Consider the following 22,135-nt stretch of genomic DNA (forward strand, 5'->3'; position numbering starts at 1 on the left):
TCCTAATGCCAACAAAAGCAGCAGGTTCAGCAACAGATGGCAACAAACTAGGGGAGATCTGCATAGAGTGCCAGGTTGTTGGAAATGGTCCTTTTTGCAGGGTTACACCAACCTTTTTGCATTCCTCCTACTACGTTTTGCTGAATTTGTTTTTTCTGGCCTTCGGACTCTGAGCACTTTACCACTGCAAGGCAATGCTTAAGTGCATGTGCTCTCCCTTCTAAACATAGTAATATTGTCTCCTACCCAATTGGCCTATTTAATTTACTTATACATCCCTAGTAAAGTGCACCACATGTGCCAGGGCCTGTGAATTAAATGCTACTAGTGGGTCTGCAGCACTGATTGTGCCACCCACTTAAGTAGGCTTTCAACCATGTCTCAGTCTTGCCATTCCAGAGCCTATGTGTGCAGTTTACACTGCCAAGTCACCCTGGCTAAATAAACCTTCTGCCAAGCTCAATCCCAATTTAAAATCACAACTTATATTGAATTCGGATTTAAAAAAGCAGTTCTGAAAATGCCAAATTAACAGTACTTGGTAGAGATTGACAAACTATCCACTCTCCTACTAATAACTTTTTGGGTTAGCAGCCCCTGGTAGCTTACACCGTCAGGATATAGTATGCTAAGAAATAGGAACTAAATATTCCACCAGGTGTTAATATGTTAAATGAAGGACTTGTCTAAGAAAGGTCATTCACATTGTGTGTTTTTCCATTCATTGGGATAACTTTATTGTTTTTGTCATTATATGGTTTTGTGTTGTTGAAATGTTAAATATGTTTTGATGTGTATGTTTGAATTCTTCTTCTAAAAAAGGTCTGCCTTTCACATAAGACATGTGATAAGATGTATAAGAAATTCTTCAGTTAATACAGAAGAAAATTGAAATAAATCACAAAGGCTAATGGAAATAAGATTATTGGTCCTTTTATTTTGAGCAAGCATATTAAATACTTGGTAACTAGACACTTTGTTAAAATATAAACTTTTAGAAAGTTGGCATTTTCCTACTTCAGTCCTTTGGAGCCTACTGTCTGTTTCTGATCACATGTCCGGTGTGGGTGACAGTTGGACTTTGGACTTGTTTTCCCCAGACAACCACATACAATGAAAGCTTATGCTTGACTTGATGGGCCATCCTGGTAGGATGGGAGGGAGGAGTTGAACCCAGCCTCACTTACACTTGAATAGGCGGTGTCCTGTCCCCACACAAGGGGCTCTGTGCACTTCAAAGGCATGTCTTTGAAGTCTCCACCACTTCGAAGGCACAACTGAGTATAAGTCCTGGACCTTTGACACCACCACTCCAGGAAACTTCTGGACTGGTGAAGACTCTGCCAGGAAACAGTACTATTGTGCTGCAAATAGGACTGTCACTGCTGGACTGCTGCTTTGTTGGACTCCTACTTTGCTGTGTTGACCTGCTGGCTTGCTGCCCTACTGCCTGGGTGAGAAGTACTTGACCTGCATCACTTGAGCCCTGATTGACTCCAAGGGCGAGTTGTCTGGCCCCCTGATCTAAAGTTTCAGGGACATAAAAAACGTTCAACCAACCTGCTTCTGCACCTAGACACTTACATTTGTGAGTCTGTCATGACAAGTGGTGCCACCCCTGCCCTGTACCATTGGAAGTGGGCCTAAGATATATCTCCAGCAGAACCAACACATCCCCCGCACAGTAATGCATCCCTGAGCAGAACTGATGCATCTCCTTGGCTGAGCAGCTCATTTTTTAGCAGAACTGATGGATTGCCTCTATTGGGTGGATTGGACCCGTAGCAAAAGACTCACATCACCGCAGACTCCCACATCTGTGACCAATGGCATTGCCTTCAGAACCATCGCTGCATGAAGCTTTGCTTGGCACAGGCACCTTGCAGCCCTCATCCACGACAGCCTGTATGACGGATCACAGAATCACAGCTTCACAGATCATCAGAACCGATACGTCACCCTTGCTGTGCCTCAACGCAGAACTTAGCATTGCAAGCCCTGTCGCCACGAACCTGTAAATCGGAACTGACAAATTGCCTCGGATACGTGACGCATCTTCGACTCTGATCCAACGCAAGAGCTCTGCAACCAAGATTAAGGTACTTTGGTTCAGCGGGCCTAAGCTGGATCCCTGTAGCTGGGCCGCACTCCATCGCAGTCGGCAGGAACTTTTGACTTTGTCCCTGTCCAGCGTGACCCTTTATCCAAAATAGCACTTTTTGCTTCTTGGTGCTATTTTTACCTAAAGGGTTTGGAATTCAATATCTCAAGTTCTAGTTATTGGATTTTTGTCATCTTGGTCTTGTTTATTTAAATTAAATGAATCCCTGTTTTTCTAACCTGATGTGCGTTCTTTTTTGTGGTGTTTTCAATGTTTTACTGTAGGAAAGAGCCCTTTTTGTATGGTCACCCCCACTTTTTGCTCCAATAATGATGGTTATGACACTGAAAGTGCACTGGAGCATGCTGCCCAGTCCCCATTGCCAGTGCTCTTTCTTTAAAACTATTATGAGTAAGTTGGCAACCCCAATTGAGAAGGACTTTATCCTCCTTATAAGTCCCTGGTATATGGTACCAGTGGTACTCAGGGCATGGGTGGTAAAGGGATCCACAGGGCTTGCAGCACTATTTGTCCCACCATGAATGACCCAACTAAACTACCGACAGAAGGCCTGCAATTGCGGACTGCAGGGACAATGTAAACTGGTCCATTTGGACTTTGGCTTCACAATGTGTGGCAAAGTCAATGCACTTCTTTTGATATATGTCATTCGCCCCTAAGGAAGGCGTCCTGAGCTCAAAAGGCAGGATGTCTTATAAGGTGTGGGCATGTAAGTGCAAGCTTATATGTCCCTGTTGGACCAGATACGCGTCAGGTAGCGCTTCCCTAAACTTTTTTTTTTTTCAACCATGGTTTTGTTGATTCCCTTGTATGGCCTCCAGGCTCTGGCACTTTAACACTGTAAATGCAGTGTGAAAGTGTGCACGCCCTTCATATTGTGTTGGGAAGTAGTGCGGACTCAATGTTCTCTAACATGGACCGGTCTGTAAGTGCACACCGATGGTTGTGCACTAGCATTCATGCTTAATAAACTCAGGAGAAGCCTGTACTGCAGGCCATCTTCAACTACGTGGATGATATGCAACTGTTGTTCACGATCGACGACAGAGATGCAGCTAGACTGCACTTCCAATACACCATGCTATTTATCAGGGGATTGATGAATGATACCCAACTAAAACTTAACTCAGACAAAACTGAGATAGTCCTCACTAAGAGTCAAAGAGTATGTTGGAATACGGGTGGTGGCCTAGTGAGATGGGCTTCACTCCCACTCCGTAAAGGGCGGTAAAATGTTTAGGGGTGATCATCGACAAGGATCTATCATGTAAACAGCAGGTCAGTGCAGTGACCTCGGCTTGTTTCCTGCAACTTCGCCGGATAAAAAAGATTAGGAAATTCCTGACAAGAGAGGCCTTGAACCAAGTTATCTTGGCACTGGTTATGTCCAGATTGGATTAAGCAAACTCTCTCTATCTGGATCTCCCGAAATCCCTCTTACGCAAGCTTCAGTTATTTCAAAACCAGGCTGCTAGGCTAATAGCTCAGCTTCCAAGAGGGGGTTCTATCACGCGGGTGACTAGGGATCTCCACTGGCTGCCGGTGGTGCAGGGATGTAGATTTAAGGCATGCTGCACGGTGTTCAAGGCGCTGCATTTGAGATGCCCAGGCTTTGTGAAATCTCGCCTTTTAAAATATCGTCCGGCGAGATAACTGCGATCAAGCTACCTTAACTACTTGGTCACCCCTACCAACAAGAAACTCAGGATTGGAGGACGTAGGTTCTCTATTGCAGCTCCTTCCATCTGCGACACACTTCCATTGGAAATGAGGCAGGCATCTGTCTACACCAAATTCAGGCAACTTCTAAACATGTGGTTGTTTACACAGGCTTATAAATAGTAGGGATCCTCAATTTTTCATTACCTAGCACCAAGAGACCTACCCGGTGATTGTGCGCTCTATAAATAACCAATAATATATCATAAACATAATGTATGAGCAAGCTCAACTTGGAGAAGACAGAAGTCCTCCTCCTTGGACGCTCCCCCTCAGCATGGGACAACACCTGATGGCCTACCACCCTTGGCACCCCCCCCACACCCACGAACCATGCCAAAAACCTCAGAATCGTACTTGACTCCTCCATCTCCATGACATGACAGGTCAATGCCGTCGCCTCCAGCTGTTTCAACACCCTCTGAATCCTCCAAAAGACCTTCAAGTGGATCACCCCCGAATCAAGGAAGACTGTCACCCACAAACTCATAACCAGCAGACTGGACTACGGAAACACCCTCTACAACGGGATCAACAAGTCTTTGCTCTGCCAGCTCCAGACCATAGAGAAACCGCAGCCAGGCTTGTCCTCTGCATTCCTCAACATGACCGCACCACCCAACACCTACGGAACCTCCACTGGATCCCCGTTTATAAAAGAATCACTTCCAAGATACTCACCCACGTCTACAAAAGTCTCCAGAACACCGGATCCCAATACCTCAATGAGAGAATCTCCTTTCGCGTACCCAAGAGAAGCATCCGATCCGCTGACCATGCCCTCGCTGAAACCCCGTGCATCCGCAGAGCCAAAACAGGTGGAAGAACCTTCTCCTACATTGCAGCCATGTGAGAAATTGGCCTGGCATATGCTGGTCACTAGTTACAGTGGCCACCTTGAACCAGTCCAATTCGACTCTTATGGTAGATAGGTTTAAGACAACCTTTTAAAGAAAGCTATCCTAGTGGTAGCTGTGGAGAGCAGCCTTGAGGCTAAGTCTCACAGGAATGCAAAGCAGCTTGTTTCACCTTATAATCTCTTGAATTACCAAATGAAAGGACCCCACACAGGTATATATATCAAATATATATGTATTTATTACTAGACATACTCTACTAATCTCTTTATGAGATTAGAAGCCAGGTACACATTCAAATGTCAAGGTTTCACAATAAATTAAGCACAAATATGGCTGGAGCCCTAGGGGCGTACCAGACCATATACTAAAAAAATGGTTTAACAATGTCGACTTGCAAAATGACAAGGCCTAGGGCCTGGGGAAGTGCTGGGGCTTCACTACTGCAGTGTTAGCAGGTAAGTAACAGGCCCACGGGAGACGCGTGCAGTGTGTGAACACAGCCGCGGGTTCCCTATTGATTATAATGGTGCAAGTCGCGGTTTGATTTTTAAAGTTTTAGGGTACTTCGAGGAAGTCTACAAGCAAGCCACTTACAAGGTAAGTACTTTGAGGGCCAACACACACTAGGGCACCGGAGTGCACGAGTTACTTCACCCAGGGAAGCCGGGTGCATAGGTGTCTTTTGGTGTCGGGTCGCGTCGCTGTTTTCTGTGGAGACCAAAGAAGACTTGCTGCTTGCGTCGACTGAAGAAGTGTCCGGTGGAATCCAAGGGTGGATTCACGATGCAGAAGACCTGAAAATTGAGGGGACAGTGTTCAAAGTCACTTGCCAGTGACCGGTGGCCAGCAAGATGGATGACCGCCGATATTGCGTGATTTCAGGTCGTCAATGGTGTTTTGACTCTTCACTCACGAGGTCCAGGAAGGATCAACGATGGCCATCAGCTGGCTTTGTAGTGTCCCATAACGTCTGCAGCTGATGGCAGTGTTGACAACTGGATTGGAGCCAACAAGCCTTGGCAACTGCAAGTCTTGTGTAGACTGAAGAAAGTCGATGGTGCAGACCAGCAAGGTCTGATGGACTCACCTAGTGAGGGTGAGTGAGGGCAGGCCTAGAGCAACCAGGGGAGTCCTTTTAGTTGTTAAGAAAGTCTTCAGGCGACCCACTAGCCAACGGGCAAGTGATCGCAAAGACGCCTCCTCAGAAAATGCTTCACAGGAGCCCACGGTCACTCGGGACGGGGTAGGCTGCTGATTTTTGGTGCAAGACCTGCTGGAGGCTTGGGCCACAGATGGTCCAATGCACAAGTTCATAGAACATTGTTTAGGGTTTGCACTTGACAATAGTGCACGGTCCCCGGGTATTGCTGTTCCTCGTCACTCGTGGCGTCCACTTGCCACAGCTCTGCTGAGGACTCACAATGGCCGTCAAGAAGTCAGGAAATCCACTTCTGGGGCAGCAGGGACTTCGAACTCCGGCGGGAGTGGGAAAGTTTGCAACCGTTGATTAAGGTTTTTGGTGCCTGCCAAGCAGGGGAGTCACTCCTTGACTCCAAGGGAGATTCTTCTGTCTTCCAAAGGTAGTGGAACGTCGAAGGGCCAGGCTTCTTCTTTGTAGAGCGTTGTCCAGGGTTATCTGCTTTGCAATGGCAATGCTTGCTATCTTATAGTGAAGATAGGGGAGGGACTAGCTCTATGACCACTCCTCTAGGAGGGTCAGGGTAGGGGGTGGTTACACCCACTTCCCTTTGTCCAGTTTTGTACCAGAGCAGGGACAGGTAGTCCCTGAACCGGTTTGAGCTGGCATATGCACAGAGGAGCCTACTGCTCCCCCAGTGCAGGACTTCAAAGCACTCTAGGAGTGCACCCGCCCAGCTCCAATACACTAAATCCTGTCTGGAAGGTGGTGACACTTCCCTGTGACAGGATGCCTTTTGTTGGGCTTCCTCCACTGCGAGTTTCAGTCAGCAGCAGGAGGGCAGCCCAGTGTCTGTGCTGGTGGCATCCATTTTGTGATGCCAGGGCTCTATAGGATTTCTATCGTTTTACATGTCGTCCCCTTTAGAAGGGTTGGATCATGCTCCCACATCATGGACTGATGTGGGGGTATGATTCCAAGTTGTTTGACACCAAACACGACATGTTTTGATGCAGTAATTCTAAAGTTAGCATTTTAATGCACTTAAGAGTATATGGTTTAACCGCATCCACAAACAGCCATAGAGAATAGACTCTGGTAGCTGCAGAGGGGCCCTGCTCATGCAGAGGCACCCCCTCACATTGTAAACCACGCACCCTGCCCTCAGGATTGATAGGGCCTGCCATAGGGGTGGCTGATAGGTTTATATGTGTGTGTATGGTGAGATATAGGAACCTATATCTCTGTGAGGAGTGCTAACACTACCTCACACAGGCTGCAGTAGCAGGCCTGTGGTGTCAGATTGAGAATGCTTCCCAGGGGTGGCATAATACATGCTGCAGCCTCTGGTAAGCCTGTGAAGTGCCTATGCCCTAGGTACCTAAGGCACCATATACTAGGGGCTCATAAGGTACCACAGTATCCAATCACTAGTGAATCTAATATGCACACCAAGTCGTTTAAAGAGAACAGAGAGACTGGGGCCCTGATTAGCAGGGACCCAGGCAGACTATAGCCTGAAACCAGTGTATACATCAGAAAAAAAAGTGGGGGCAACATAAGTGCAGATCCTACTCTCCTGCAAGCCAAGACCTGGAATGAGCTCCCGCTCAACATAAGATAACATAAGACCTCCCTGAACATCTTCAGGAAGACGCTCAAGACCTGGCTTATCGACCGAATGGAGCTGCTTATCCCCCCGCCCCAGCGCCAAAGTAGTAGAAATAATGGGTTCTGGGTAGAATATATGTGGTTACCTCAGGGGAGGATTAGCTACTGGGGCAAAAAGCCAAGTGGCCACTTGCACCTGCACCCCTAATGCAGCTAAATCTACACCCATAATGCCACTAAATCTAGGAACAGCTACCTCTAACACCAGAACCTCTGCTCTGAATCAACTTGCATCGAAGAGGTCAAAGAAGAGACCTGTGTCTCTGACAACAGGACTTGCACAAACCGAAAGAGAGATACTCTGCAAAATGCGGTTTCTTAACTATTGAATGTATGATTGTGTAAATTACACATTAGTACATCTGAATTTATGTTATTTGTAAAGGTTGGTCCAAATGTGGTCCTATATATTAAGAATACTTCTTTATTACACAAGGAGAGTGAGGGAGAGTCTAAAATCTCCCATCCACCAATTTGTGAATTCCCAAGAGAGGGAACCGCAGCGATCTTCAACATTGACAATTTAAACTCACGATGCCATTGAAGACAAATTAAAAATGCTTCATTTCAGGTTGGTGTTTGATTAGCACAGATGCCCTAACAAAATGAGGATTGCATAAATGACCCTACATGATAACGCCTGGAAATGCCTAGGTATGCCTTGCATCATATTTTGTCCTTAAGAAGTATCCAACACCACTGAATACTAGAATCAAAATTAGGAAAAATTGGAACAGAATCTGGGGTAATACATCCTTGGAAAAATTAATATATTTTTGTACAAGAGTTCTGCAATATTGAGACCTACTCAACATGCGCAGCCATTTCAGCACTAATCCTGGCTAAACAATGTATTTTAGAAAAATATGGACAGGTTTCTGGAATCAAACCGAAGCTATAGATGCCTAAAATCGGTAACCTAGCTTACTACAAAAGGATTCTTGAGAACATAAATTATCAAGAGGCAGCATTTGAAGAAATGTGTGATTCATTCTTCATTATCTCCTTGAGAAAAGAACAGATTTTAGTGATTCTCAATCCATCCACTAACAACTAGCGATTTCATTACCCTATGGTGCAACAATTGTGGGAACTGGTGCACACTGACCTAGGGGGATCCAGTTGCAGCCTAGAAGTGGCACACAACCAGCCAAGATTATTATTATAATTAATATTATTTACTATTAAAGGATTTGTAAAGTGCATCAGCTACTCGGAAGAGTGTCCTGGCGCTAATTAGCAAGTCTGATCCCCAAATAACACTGGGACTAAAAGCAAAATTAAAGAGCCAGGCCTTAAGAAGCCTCTTAAATGTTGCAATGACCCTAGGAGCAGAGAGGTGAACTGGGAGGGCATTCCACTCCTTGTCGGCCAGATAAGAGAAGGAGCTACCACCCCCCTTTTTTCCATCTGTGTGAAGGGGCCACCAGCAAGGCACTGGATGAATGAAAAGACAGTGCTGGTCGGTAAGGTATGAATCTATTGCGCAGATATGTAGGCCCTTTAAGATAGAAAGCTCCGGGTGCCAGGACCAACCCTTAAAATCTCACACATTCCTTTAGAAGCAGCCAGTGAAGTTCCTTTAGACCTGGCTGAATGTGGGCTCTCTTGGGAAGACACAATAAAAGCCTGGCAGCAGCCTTCTGCACCAGCTGTTGTCTCCTCAGGAGGTAGGCCCCAGTATAAATAGGTGGCATAATCCAGCCTTGAAGTAATCAAGGCCTGGATCACCGTCTCTTGGTGCATGAGGGGGAAGAGATAGAGAAACGTTTTCTGCACTTATAACAGGCCGAAGCAAGTGCCAACTTCCCCCACAACCTTTGAGAAGAAGGAAGCCATGGTTTAAAATGTAACCCCAAGATTGTGCGCTACCGTAGTGGGGGGAAGGAGGCAGGGTAAAATCTTGTGGCCAAAACTCAGAATCCCAACAAGGGACACAAAGAGCAGAATTTCTGTTTTATTGGTATTACATGGGAGGCACCTGTTGCGCATCCACTGAAATGCATAAGTCAGGCAGGCCTGGAAGTTATACAGTACATTGGGAGAATTTCTATCAAGAGTAAGAAGTAAGGTTAGCTGGGGGGTTGGGGAGGGGGAACCTGTGGCAACTGGAGATGTGAGTCTAGGCAGCCACATATAGGTAATGTCTGACCAATTTGCCTGTGAGGGATGTAGGGGGGGTGGGGGTGGGGGGGGTCGGGAGGGGAGAGGGGGGGTTTGGGGAGGGGGGGCAGTGGGCACAGTACAGCACAGCACAGTACAGCACTTGAGGGTAGATCTGCTAAACAACCGAAGGAGGAAGAATACTCAAAGAAAGCTTATGGGAAGGTCAAAATTGAATAAGTATGATAAAATGATAATGATAAACGTCAATAATACATAACAAGTTTGTGTGTAGCTTCACTGAATATATGTGGGCTAAATGACCAAGTCAAGAGGCAGAGAGCCGCAATAATTTTGAAAACACTGTATATTGATATATTTTGCCTTCAGGAATCTCACATAGAGGGTAACAGAGGTAGGGTCCTGGAGCAGCTTGGGTTTGAGCTTATTATTAACACCAAACAGGGTACTAAAATAAGAGGTGTGGTCATTTTGTCCCGACGGCATGGTATATATTTTTTTGGGAGGAAGCTGGCGGATAAGTGGGGTCGCTGGGAGATGGTTGCATGCACGATATATAGTGACACATTAACCGTATGCTCGGTCTTTAGTTCGAATGAAGATGACCCTGAATTAGTAGAGTTTTTGGATATGGAGCTAGCTTCCTGGCCCGCCCCAGTAATAATGTGGAGATTACAATATTAATGGTTTGGGTGGTCTTTGGGGGGAGGAAGGACATAGATATGGGGGTAGAAAGAAGAAGGTTTTTTGGCCAATTTCTACTTTGGTTCAGAACAATGCACTTTTGGATGTATGGCCGCGCCTGCACCCCAATGACCCTGGCAGTAAATTTTTCTCTGCACCCCATAAAGTAGTAGTGAGATTGGATTTTTTTTTTGTTACATATTCACTAATTTTGAGGTGTAGAATCAAGAAACACCCCTAGATACTCTCTGACCATAACCCGTTAGTCTTGATAATTAACTTGGGGGGAGTGGTTAAGCAAGAGTGGCTGTGGACTTTTGAGAGGGGATTGTTGAAGGATTCTGAATATGTTACCCATATGAATGAGTGGATCAAGGGGTTCTGGGAGATCAATAGGGGGAGTGCCAGCCCAGGGGTAGTCTGGGACGCGTTTAAGGCTGGAATCAGGGGCGAGATTCTAAGTTATAGCCTGTTCATACAGAAGAAGGAAGCCCAGAGGGAGAAAATGCTGAGCATCAGACTGAGGGAAGTGGAGGAGGAACTTACGATGGCTGTCAGTAGGAGTAACCCACTGGATGGAATACTACTCAATTTGGCTTTAACTAAAGCTGAGCTAGGAGATTAAACTGCAACCAAGGCAGCAGAAAGATTCCAATCCAGGAGGGAGCACTGTCACGAGTTTAATGAGAGGGTTGTGCACACCCTGGCTACTCGACTGAGAAAAAAGAGTTTGGCGGGGGAGATACGAGAAATCTTAGATTTCAATGGTAATGTAATTGAGGGCTCACCAGGGATTCGGGAAGTGTTTCGTCTTTTCTATGAAAAACTTTACTCTGAGGAGCATCAAAGAGAGCAGGGTCGAATTTAAGGATATTTAAGTAGGATTAGGTTGCAGGGTATGGATTCTATTGACAGAGAAGCTCTTGAGACTCCACTGACTCTGGAAGAGACGTATGGTGCACTAGGGAGTCTCCCCTATGGAAAATCAGCAGGACTGGATCAAATTCCACTAGAGTTTTGTAAAACTTTCCTTGAAGCAATAGGGCCAGATCTGGTGGATATGGTGTGTCAGGCCCAGCAAAGGAGCTCAATTCCAGACTCTTGGGCTGGGGCCGACATGATAGTATTTCTAAAAAAGGGTAAGCCTGCTAGGGAGCCTGGTTGCTACCGGCCTATCACGCTCATGAACAGCGATGCAAAAATATATTCGAAAGCACTGGCGACCCGGTTAAATAAAAATATTGGGAACTTAGTCCACCCCATTCAGCACAGCTTTATCCCCGGAAAGGGGACTACAGAGCATATCCTCAGGGTTATAACCTTGTTCGATGTGGCGGAAGTCTCAGGGGACCCTATGGCTTTGATCTTACTGGATGCCGAAAAAGCATTTGATAGGGTCTCCTGGGACTACTTATGGGAGACAATGAAATGGTACGGTATTGGGGGTGGATTCATCAGTGCAGTGCAGGCTCTGTATAAGGCTCCGACGGCCCGGCTAAGGCTGAATGGGGGGTAAACGGCACCGGTGGTGATCAAGCGCGGTACACAGCAGGCTCACCCCTCCTTTTTACTCTGTATATAGATCCTCTGGTTAGAAAGTTGGAGGCTTATACCAGAATTAAGGCAATGAGATTCCAAGAGTTGGACGAAGACAATGGCTTATGCATATGACATTGCTGTGGTCACCCCTGATCCTGCTGAAGCCTTAGACGTCATAAAGGCTGAGGCCCAATGTTTTGGCTTATTAACAGGGTATGAATTAAATAGCTCAAAGACCCAGATAAATAAAAATAGGGGGACTTACCTGGACGACCCGCGGGTTGCAGACTCAGCCATTTATCTAGGCATTAGTATTATGCCCGAACTGGGGGAGTTAGTGGGGAAAAACGTTGAACCAATCATTTGTAAGGCAAAAAAAAGACTTTGATAGATTACACAATCTACATATGTCAATTGTAGGACATTGCAATGTGGTTAAGATGGTGTTCAGGCTTAGAATATTGTACCTCTTCAGGGCAATACCATTAGAATTTGAGAAACACTGGTTTAGGGTACTGGATCATAAGGTGAATAGGTTCATATGTGCGCATGGGAAAACTAGAAGGGCCTTGAGGTTTAAGTCACTAACACGAGATAGAGGTGGATGGGCAGTCCCAGATTTAAAAATGTATTACTGGGTTGCGGCCTTTCAATATATGAATAGCTTAGTTGGTGGGAGCAATACAAAAAACAAGGGTCCTAACTCAATAGTTACCACAACACAATAATGTCATTCAGTTATATCTTTTCAAGTTTAGAGCTAAGAGAGATCATTTAGGGTAGCTCAGAATATTCAATATGACATTCTAACATGAAGCGATGCAACATCCAGTACTTGATTCATCAATATTTATTTACAAAAAGGGTATAAATTGCATAATGTTCGGCGCATGGTTGCTCCAGAGGAAACGTGCATAAAACGAGAGTGCTGAGAAGTGAATGTGTAGAAGCAGAAGATTTGGAAAACAATAGAGCAATTATTAAAAACCTTTACAGAGTACACGGTTATAATTCACCGTAAAAGGTGTCCTGGTAACGTTTGAACATATCAACAAACAGTTTAGATATTTCATGCACAGAATTTAATTCATATTGTAGCACGTTTGGGGAATGGCGTGTACCAGGCTTAACAACAAGGGGGTGTCGACGTTTCGACCCGTCTCGGGGTACAGAGGTATTTTGAGACCTTGACCGTGCGGGTCTTCTTCAGGACAACAGGGGGGAATAGGGGCAACCTGACGTGGTCCTCGACTTGACTTCTGTGTCTAATATGAATCCAGGTATGACTCTACCACAGATCACGAGTCACAATAATTCAATTAACATGTAAGTAGTCCTGTCTGGTTTATTTCACAGGCTGTCGAGCTGCAGTTGTAGAATCAATCAAATCTGCAGTGTCTCGGGCCTTCTACTTAAAAGAAAGGAAACGGAATTCATTTGGGCATCTCGTTTCCAGCCGCTGGGCGCGCTGCGTCCATATAGGTCCGTGCTTCCCGTAGCGTCTCAACCGAGATAGTTGGTGGGAGGGCAGTAGATTTTTGGACAAAAGCAGAACCCCAGACCTTTATAAACCTTTGTTAGGAGATGAAGCTAGGAATTGTTTCATGAAATTCAACGAGCCCAGCTACTTAAAAAAAAACAAATGTTTAAAATGCTGAAACCTGCATTTAAGATCTGGGCGGCGTGCAAGAAAAAACTGGGCCTTGGGAGAATTCATTATTATACCCAGCTGTATAAAACCCCCACTTTACCGGGAATTTTCTCGGATGCGACTATGAGGGAATGGGAAGAGTGTGGACTACGAAAGATAGGTGTTCTGATGGGCCTGGGGGGAATTCGCCCATTTAGCGAAATTCAAAATGATTATGGTATTAACAAGAGAAGCTTTTTTAAATATCTGCAGGTATGTAGCTTTTTAAGAGGGAAAAAAGGGTGATCAAATTACTTTGAGAAAACAGGAATTATTGATATTATCAGACTAGGGGAGAATTGTACTATAAAGCAGATCTATGCAAAACTCTCGCTGCTTAAACCAGACGATTTGGATAAGCATGGGAAAAAATGGGCAGATAAGCTTGATGTGTATCAGGATGATTTTCTTGATTCTTTGGAGCTGGGCCAGACCATCTTGTGCTCGGCAGGGCTTCAGGCCCAGCATTACAAGATGATTTTCTCTTTATATTATACGCCAACAGAGATTGCACAATGGGGGGGACAGGTGGGGATTAGTTGCTCTCGCTGCGGCAGCTGGGATGCGGATGCAATTCATATGCTCGCGACGTGCCCTCAGCTGAAAAATCTGATCAGTGAAATTGAAAAAAGTATGAATCAAACGCTGAAGCTAAAAGGCTCTCTCACTCCTGCCTTAGTGCTCCTTGGGGTTAGCAATGTGGGACTGCGAGATTCGTCGCACCACTTCTTGTTTCTTGCTATGGCTGTGTGGCGCATTTGCATTTCGTCTGCGTGGCTGGATCGCGCAGCCCCTACATTCCAGCATTGGCTTGCAAAATTACTTGCCACTTATAATCTTGAAAAAGTAATTTACGAAAGGAAAGGAAAGAGGGAGAAAGATGGGCAGGTCCATATGGGCTACTCTCTACAGGTGGAAAAAATATTTATATGAATAACAGATCTTGAATTTGGGGTAAATAGACAATGGTGTACTCTTAATTTTAGTGATTTAAAAGCCTTTCCTTCTAGATATGTGGTTAAAGTATGTAACTGAAACTTGTGCTTATTGTTTAAACTCAGATGGGTGGATCCTCAGGCAAAAAACTGTATGATTGATAATGATGCTGTACAACCAAAAACCAATAAAAATAATTAAAAAATCAAAATAAAAAAGAGTAAGAAGTAAGAAGTAGCTGCATATTGTCTACCTAAAATACAATCTGTATTCTGAAAGATTCTATTAGGGCAGCCAAGGGTGTCATGTACACTTTAAACAATGTGGGACTTAGCACAGACCCCTGAAGGACACCATCACACAATTGTTTAGAATCCGAGACAAATGGGGTCATCCAAACTGTCTGAGACCCTTTTGTCAGAGAGGAGTGTAACCAAGCCAAGACGGAACCACAGAGATCGATGGCCTCTAGACACTGCAGAAGTGTCACATGTGAGAACGTGTCAAAGGCCGCAGCTAGATCAAGGAGAATATACCTGCCTCTTCGGATCCAACACTAGCCTCATTGTGTCTGCGACTTCTAACAATGTGGTCACGGTACTGAAGCATGGGCGGAAGTCTGATTGTGTGGTATGAAAAAGAGGATTCTTTTTGAGAAAAGCAGAAATTTGTTTGTTTATCATCTTCTCCGCATTTTTTGTAAAGGATGGCAGCAAAAAGATGACACACAAATTAGCCAGATTGGTCATATCTGCCAAGGGTTTCTTTAACAAAGGAATCAGCTTAGTCTGCTTCCCCCCTCTGGGCACCGTGGCCAAAAAAATTGAGTGCTTTAAAAGCTGGTTTAAAACTGCCTTGATGGCTGTACAATTGGCGGAAAAAATATGTGGAGGACAAGGTTCTTCTGGAGACCCTGATTTGCAAGCCCTCAGGGCCGGAGCAGACTCCTCATGAGAGAACAAAGCGAGGTCCTGTAACACTTGGCCACAGAAAGGATGCTGGTCCTTATCAAGGCTGTGTCAGTGAGATGTAAAGCATCCACAATAGTTTCAATTTTAGTGGCAAAAAGAGTTGGATAACTGTGTGCATAACATAAGAGAAGGAGTAAAAGGCTGAAGCAAGGTTTCTGGATGTGTGAACTTTTTAACAATTTAAAATATTTCTTCGGGCTTGTTTGTAGACAAATCAATCTGATCTGTGAAGAAGTGAATCCTGCATCCACACAGGCCAAAATCTATTTTCCACTGGAAATGAATAAGAGTATGATCAGAGTAAGTCAGAGGACTAATATCAAGCACCGAGACTTGTATATTAGAAAGGATAGGGTCTATGGTATGACCTGTGATGCGAGTGGGCTGAGTAACCAACTGCAGCATGTCCCAGGATCACATCAGCTCCAAAAGCAGGTGGCCATGCTGGTCAGAAGATGCATCCACATGAATATTAAGGTCTCCAGAACCATAAGATTCAAATATTTCAACATATACTTCAAAAGGAACTCATCCAGGGAAGATAAAAAAAACTCCCCTACATGCCCCGGGGGACAATAAATCAACACACCAGCCAAGGTTTTATTGGTGGACAATTTGGCACAAATGGCCATAGACACTGCCCCTAAGAGATCCTTTGTGTTAAAAGTGGTGCAGCTGAGAAACTGATTATGAATTATAGCGATACTGCCGCCTTTCTTCCTCACTCTATCAAGGTGTAATACCGAACAACCGGTAAGGGAAGCCAAATGTATGTCAGGCGCTGAACTCTCAGACATCCAGGTTTCAGCTAAACAAAATACGGCACCCTTATCCTCACTCAAAAAATCATGAATATGGTGAGCATTTTTGTGAACTGAACGGATATTTCACAGCAAGGCACATATCACCTGCTTATTAGAGGGATTATAAGAGCTGCTTGCAAATTTGACCCTGGGAGGAATACACCGTTCCGGCAAAGTAGTCACAATGTTTACAAATAGAAGGTAAAGGATGGCCCGGGGTGATAGATCCCTGGCAGAATGACCCCTGCCTGAGAGAGAGAAGCTGAGAGCCTGTATAGGTATTAGGCTGACCTTTGGCATCCAAATGGACAGCAGGGCTGGCGCTGAGAGTAAGCCCAGCGCGGATGACGCTCCAGTGCCCGCGCACCGGCCCGCTGTAGATGAAGTGCCGGCATTCTAGCTTGGTTGGCAATAGACCACAAACAGGCGTACAAGGGCGGCCGGAGCAGAAGCAAGACTAAAATAAGCCCCTTCCACCCGCTTCCATACAGTGCAAAAGGATTCCTTCCACATTTAACAATCAGACCGCAGAACGCGGCGATGTTCACCTTTGAAGCATGTGCAAATTCAACGGGCGGAAACAGTGCAATACAAAAATGTGAAAAACAAGCTAACTCCCTCCCCAAGTCCCCCCACACGAATATTGTAAAAGTCAACAATCTCTACAAAAATAGTTTGGCAGCAAATGTTAAGAAGGATCAGAGCTTAATAAACAATAATAATAAGTGCAGTCTTTGCTTCACAGGTTTTGTGTCCCAATCAATAGTGATCAAGGATCCAGTTACCAATGTCTGGGCAGGGCTAAGTTTAATCATTTTAAAACATATTTAAGACCTGACTTGTTTGTAGACTTGGTAAAAGAGTCTAATATCCTGGCTGGTAAGCAGCCACTGTAAAGTAGCCTGGGTGGGGTGGGGTGTATAGGACCACTAGGCAGAAATGACCACTCAGAGACAGCAGTGGAGTACTGTAACTGGCCCAGGGCACGTGCGCCTGGCCCCTTTTATAAACAGGGTCACCTGACTGGTGGTGCCTGTGATGGGTAGGTGTACAGTGGGGGTTGACACCAGGCGGAACACTAGAACGTGTCCAGCAGGACACTTCAGGGGGTTCCATCTTTGTGGGCCATATATCTGAAGCTAAGAATCGCTGTCATGTTTTTACACCAGGGGGGGCACACAGGGAGCTAGTTCCACCAAACGGATTCCACCAGTTGTCAATAGGTAAATTAATTATAGAATGATCCGGATGATTCACACCTTTTAATAATAATACCCCTTGAATCATACAGTCTTGAGAGATAGTGCATGCAGTTCGGAATCAAGGCAACCTCACTTGGCAAATTGAACTGGATCAATTGCTTGCAGGGCGCAGGCAGTAAGGCAGAAAATCATGGTCCATCAGAGATTTGAGAAAAGGCGATACGGGGCACACTAAATGCATAGGAAGAGCCACAGGTGGTATAGGCTTACCATTTCACTTGAATAAAATGTGTCTTTAAAACTTCATGGCCACTGCAATGCTGTATTTTTTCTTTACTCCTGTGACAGAAAGTTGTGGAAGGTCTTGGTTCCTGAAGGAGTCGGTCAAGCATTTTCTCAAGAAATATGGGCCTTGCACAGATCTTCAAAGGATCATGATAGTTACTCCCAATGAAGGAAAAATCCAGCTCCTGATTTGTGGGCTGGTAAGCTCCTCTTTTCGCCATGGGTTCCAGAAGCACAGCTGCTTATACAACCCATCTTTATTAAAAGAGATGCATACCAGCAGAGAGGTCAATTTGTATTATTGCAAATACTTTTGTTGCATAGAGACTTCTGGAAATAAACATGATGTCAAATGGAGGCTACTATTCAGCCTAGTTTAGTCACCAGGGCAAGAAATTCGATGCAATCAACATACTGCCTTTTTCAAGAGTTCAGGACCTTGGAACAATCCCAGCGTTCTTCCAAAGTCTCAAATTCACAAAAGGAAAAAAATAGTTCAGGCCAGGTTTTCTAAGCACATAAAGAATTTCAGACCCTACCCAAAGCATCTAAAATTATTATAGTGTTGTTTCTTGTTTACTATGTTTCTTATGTGGCTGTATGATGATACAATGCATGTCATGCCTTTACCATACAGGCCTATTCTACACAGCCTTTATCACACATGCTTTTTCCACACATGCCTTTACCACGCATGCCTTTACCATGTACGATGAATATAGCAAGGTAAGGTCTCTCTCTCTCTCTCTCTCTCGCTATCTCTCTCTCTCTCTCTCGCTCTCTCTCTCTCTCTCTTTTTTCCCTCTGCGGACAAGTCACACTGAGTTGTTATGGCCACTTTTCCATTGGAAATTGATTTTTTGGTATAATGTTTACGCCGTTTAACGAATCTTCCCGAATGTTTTATAAAAAAGCCTACCCAGCTCTTTCCTGGAAAGTTTTTGGGTGATCTGTCAAAAAGGGACAGAGAAAAGGGGGGTTGGGGATCCCAAGAAATGTTGTTTGTGATCTAGTGTAAATCCCATCAATAGTTTTTGTGAAATTGAGGTTAAATGTATGTCAAATTTACACTGTGGAGAATCCGTGGATCCAAAATATCTAAAGCTAAGATCTGATTGGCTGCCACACCATCAACAAAGATGTTGCGGTTTCCATTTTAGGACTCTGGGACTCAGCCTCCTGTCCTGCAAAGAGAAAATAAATTATAGGGGGCCGGGTAGGGGCACCATGTCCCTCTAGGCCTGGAGGTCTTTGGGACAGAGAAGACAGCTTTGCTACTGCGGAGCAAGAGCAGATAAAAAAAGCAGCAGGGCGGACTCCTGCTGACACTCGGATCGGGTTCTGGCTGGGGAGTTGGCAAAGGCTGTGGGGGCTTTGGGGCTCCAATTGTGGTTCTAAACATTTAAAAAAGGCATGGGGGCCCTGGGGAGCACCGGGGTACCCATGGTGCAAATAATAATGGTCAGCTCTTTCTGGCATCCAGGATGGGTGCTTGCTGGGGAACCAGCAGGAGCCATGGAGGCCCTCGGACTCCCAGAAGACACCCCAAAAAATAAAAAGCAGTAATAAATGAGTGGCAGGAGCAGCTCATTTATTATTCAATGCCCCAAGCAAGGAGTGCCCCATAATACCATGTGAGGGCTTTTTAATCATTCTTCGCTCATGGTGGTGCCCCTAGAAGGGACAGGGGCACCACCAAACAATGTATTCATATAGTGGAGGGCTGCAGGGGACATAGCAGCCTCTCAATAACATTAAAAAAATCACAGTAAGTCTCCCGGGTCATTGAATACATGACCCCAGGAGGCCCCAGGAAAGTTTACCATTATTTTGAATCCTTCTGAGCTGCAGTTGTATGCTCTTGAGCTGGATTGCTGGATTCCCTTGTTGTTAGTTCTATGGCAGCATTTTGTGGCTTGAAAAATGTTTATAAAAAATTCAGACTCAGACATGTTTATTGTTGCTTATAACACTACTTTATTTAAAATAGTTTGAGACAATACATATTATTAAAAATTGCAATGTGAGTATTTATAAAATTATCTGTGACTTTTTGACACAGTCAATAGGTCTGTATTGTCAATAGGTCTACATTATTTATGTTGATGTGCTCATCTCCTGATAAAACCCATAGACCGGTCTTTTGTTTTATCTATCTTACAAAAAGAGAGTTTTTTATTTTTTTTATTTTATTTCCCCATTTTTTCTATACAAAACAGACAAAAAGCCAACACAAACGATATAACAATAAAATGAAAAAACTTAAAGTAAAGTACATGCTTGGAGCTAGCCTCATGATGTTGATCAAATGACAAAGATCAGAAAATAATTACATATATTAATATCAAAATACATTCACCAACTAAAATAATAATGAGCACAATAATTTAGAGACAATATCACACAGTAGCCGACACATAGCACTGCAGTGTGTGATCCCATATCGGTGAGTTCTGTCATGGCTGTTGTGACCCATCTGTGGAGGTAGGTGGCGCGGAAGGCTCCAGAGCCTCAGTTTCAAGGTAAGTAGTGTATAAGCTCCAGAAGTTCTTTGGAAAGTTCTGAGGGGGGAGTAGTTTGCTATATGCTTCTGTTTGTATATTGCAATATATCATGTCCCTAGTCCATTGAGACAGGGGGGGGGGCCTCGGGACCAGTGCATTGCTATGACGCGTTTTGTAACCTGTAGGGCCATATCTGCTAAGCGTGTTATGGGTTTCTGCAATTTTTTGAAATAGCCGAGGAGGGCCAGCAGTGGATCAGGGTTGATTACTACTTGCATAACTGCACTTAATTCAGTAAGGACTTGTAGCCAAAAATTAGCAATAGTGGGACAAAGTCATGCTAGATGTAAAAAGTCGGGCTCGCTCCCCCACATCCTTCGCAAATTGGCCGCGTCACGTAACCCAAATCTGTGCAACCGGACAGGTGTATGGTAAATTTGATTAAGAAATTTAAACTGTATAAGGCGATGAAATGCGCTTGGTAGCTTCATAGCAATATTTCCACATGCTGTCATCTATATTGAGCTCCAGGTCAGCCTCAACTCCTGTGTCCTCAAGTATATATGTGAAACCAGTCTCTTTGGGGAATCTGTGCATAGGAAAGCGGAGAAAGAAAGTACCTGCGGGGGTTCCAGTAACTCATCCCCAAGAGAACCCCGCAGTGAGCTTCTAGCTCTAAAATAGTGGAATGTGGTTAGGGGAGATGGTGGCGGTTCAGTCAACAACAGGTCATTCCATTCCTTACCTGCCCTGTCACTAAAGAAATCGTCCAATCCCAGGGAGTGTAGTGCCGCTGTCATTTCTGGTGATGTGAGAAGCGGGAGCCACTCACAACAAGCAATGGGAGTAATGGGGTAGTACAATATGGAGAGTGCTTGTCGGTTAAGGAGTTTATGCCAGGCGTGTGTGGTGGCATTAATCCAATCAAGGGTCCCTGTGGTTCGTAGAGGCGTATGGAACAATACAGTCGCTAAATGAGCTGGAGCCAGCGTAAGTGCCTCTATGTGTAGATGAGGAGGGGGGGGTCTGTTGATGCAGCCAGTAGTATGCGTGCTAGGCTTGGGCAGCTCTGTAATAGAGGTCAAGGTCTGGGGCTCCCAGCCCCCCCATGGAGTACGGGAGGACGAGGAGCTCCCAACTCGTACGTGGCTGTTTGTCGGCCCAGGCCAATTTAATTTGTAGCATTCTAAGATGTTTGAAGAAGTGTGCCGGTAGGACCATTGGAATGTTGAGAAACAGGAAAAGAAATCTGTGAAGGACCACCATTTTCATGATAGATACTCTGCCTAATAGGGAGAGGGGGAGACAAATCCATCTCGTCACCTCTTCTTCAAGTTTAGTAATGGCGCGGCCATAATTTTCTCTGAACACAAGCTCAGAATCTGTATGTATTTGAAAACCCAGATAGCGCGCCGGGTCAGTAGACCACTCTAGGGGAAAGTCTAAGTCTGCAGGGAGCGTCGTCGGGGTAAGAGGGAATATAACAGATTTCACCTAGTTAATTTTCAATTCAGAAAACTCGCCGAATCTCACTATTTTACGTAGAACTGGGGACACATTTTGGGATGGGTCTCGAACATATAGGAGGGTATTGTCTGCATAAGATGAAATAATGAGGTTGTACCCAGGGAATCGGATTCCCCTCTGGCTATGGTATTCTCGCAGTGCGCAAGCTAGTGGTTCCGCCACCATGGCACATAGGAGCGGGCAGAGCGGACAGCCTTGTTGAATACCTCTGGATATCACCATGGGGGCGATGACCACATCCCCCACCCGCACCTGAGCCATGGGGGCCATATATAAAGTGTTAACTAGGCTCAGGAAACCGCTTCCTTGCCCCATTCGGTCAAGGGTCAACAACATGAAATTCCACTCAACCGAGTCAAA

This window comes from Triturus cristatus, chromosome 8 (genome assembly GCF_964204655.1).
Source record: "Triturus cristatus chromosome 8, aTriCri1.1, whole genome shotgun sequence".
Lineage (NCBI taxonomy): Eukaryota > Metazoa > Chordata > Amphibia > Caudata > Salamandridae > Triturus > Triturus cristatus.